This window comes from Anopheles cruzii, unplaced genomic scaffold (genome assembly GCF_943734635.1).
Source record: "Anopheles cruzii unplaced genomic scaffold, idAnoCruzAS_RS32_06 scaffold03694_ctg1, whole genome shotgun sequence".
NCBI classification, from domain to species: domain Eukaryota; kingdom Metazoa; phylum Arthropoda; class Insecta; order Diptera; family Culicidae; genus Anopheles; species Anopheles cruzii.
Window position 1 is genome coordinate 1 of NW_026457279.1, and position 1,884 is coordinate 1,884.

General features: G+C 43.5%; 1 long non-coding RNA gene across 1 annotated transcript; it reads right to left on the reverse strand.

Annotated features, from left to right (window-relative positions):
- Positions 1 to 8: 8 nt before the first annotated feature.
- On the reverse strand, positions 9 to 508 carry LOC128277067 (uncharacterized). Its single transcript, XR_008269386.1, has 4 exons — positions 466 to 508; positions 365 to 404; positions 226 to 254; positions 9 to 149 (listed from the first exon to the last, which is right to left on the reverse strand). It is a non-coding gene; the product is annotated as an uncharacterized LOC128277067 (long non-coding RNA).
- Between the last annotated feature and the right edge of the window lie 1,376 nt (positions 509 to 1,884).

Genomic DNA, 1,884 nt, shown 5'->3' on the forward strand with positions numbered 1-1,884 from the left:
GTTAAAATTTTAAAACCTTTATTTCTCACAAATCATAAACACTATCAAAACACCACTATACGTACATACACCCTCCTCCAGCGTCCTACGGCACCATTTCATGCGCTTCCTTCTCGAGACGGGACGTCGCTCGGCTCACTTCGTGGTACCTGTAATTGGAAAAAAAAAAGATCGCTGAACACTTTAAACACTGCACAATTGTTTAAACACTGGCACAATACTTACTTACAAACATTTACGGCATCCTCCTGCAGCTGCAATAAGCAAAAGAAACAGATTAATATTGTAAAACTACGCCACTCTGCGCGTACATGACGAGCGATCTTTGATCACTCTGATCGCCAAAAATACTTGCAATACTTACCAGATTCTTTCGGAGCTACCTTCTGCAGACATTTGGCGAACTGTAAACATAAAAATAGCACTGAATTAAATTAAAAAAACAACACTATTTAACGTACTTACTGCGGCTGGCTCTGAGGCGTCATCACTTCGCTTGGGACTTGCGATCACAACAAACCGAACTGACAGTTGAATGGCCAACGCACACACATACACCGCGTTGGGTACCATCGTTCAATAAGTCCCGAGACTAGCGTAGAGATGGTGCTAATAATGCCATTTATATACCAAGATTCAGAAGTACCAACCTTCAGACAAGATATAATTAATTGTAAGATGTAATATAATTTGATGTAATTCGAAACATAACATAGTTATTTCGTTTACTTCATAGTTTTTCATAGTTTTAATTTCAAACATTTCATAGTTAGTATCGGGACTTATTGCACGAAGTGTTATGTCCACGGAGGCCGCGCATGCGCATAAATGACGCGTCGATTCGAAGAGCGAGAAAGGAAAAACATGTTCAAAGGAGCGAATGAAATGGCAACACCCGGTGTTGCGCTGGGCCTGTGACAGAGTGAGGTTGTGGGCTCGAGGGGGTAGGAACGGGGGAAAATATCGCGCGACGGACCAATTTTTGAAACGCTTTGCCCGCGGGGTAATTGCACAGCGGCGGTGAGTCTCGTGAAAAAGTCACGAAACTCTTTGGCGAACGACACACGACGCAGTGCGCATCGCGAGATAAGAAGCATAAAAGAAAGGTGATTATGTGACAGACCAATGCTCTGTTAGAACTTCTTTAAACTCATCATACTAACTGAATCTTGTAAACTTTTTTGTTTGATGATTTGTTAATTAACTGCATTTTATTCCTATATTTAAATAATTTAAAAAACTATTTATTCGCGAAGTTGTTCGAGTTTGCATAATTTTTTAATCGAAACAGGAACTGTTTCGTGAGGTAAAGAAATTGAATTTAATTAGATTACCACAGACTTGTTTTAATGTGACGCAATTTGCATCTCAAATCGTCATTTCGTACAGCTACACACCATTTGCTTCTTTCATTTAAAATCCCCTTTCTCCGGGTAAGTATCCTGGGCGTCGTTCGCATTTGTTTGTTCCGGCACCGGGAATCCGTTTCCGCCGCGAACTGGTTCAGTGGGTCACGCACAAAGCCACGCTTCGACAGCAAAGGACCTGGTGGCCCGCCCCGAGAGGGTTGTTGCATTGTGACGCAGCAGGGAATCAGTGCTGCGGATTTCCTGCAGCAACGCCGGCCGCGAAACGAATGGCTTCGTTTGAAAAACAGAAAAAGAAACAAAACCCAGAAGACGCGAAACATCACGTAAACAGAGGGCAACATAAATGCGCAACTTCTTCTTCGCTTGCGTGCGGTGGGGTGTTTCTTCGAGCCGTGGTTAAACCTTGCCAGCGCGAAGAAGAGCTGAGTTCGTGAGGGGAGAACGAAAAAGAAGAATTGCGTCGCGCCTAATGCAATCCGTCGCGTCATCAATGTTGCGATGCGTTCCGAGGGGA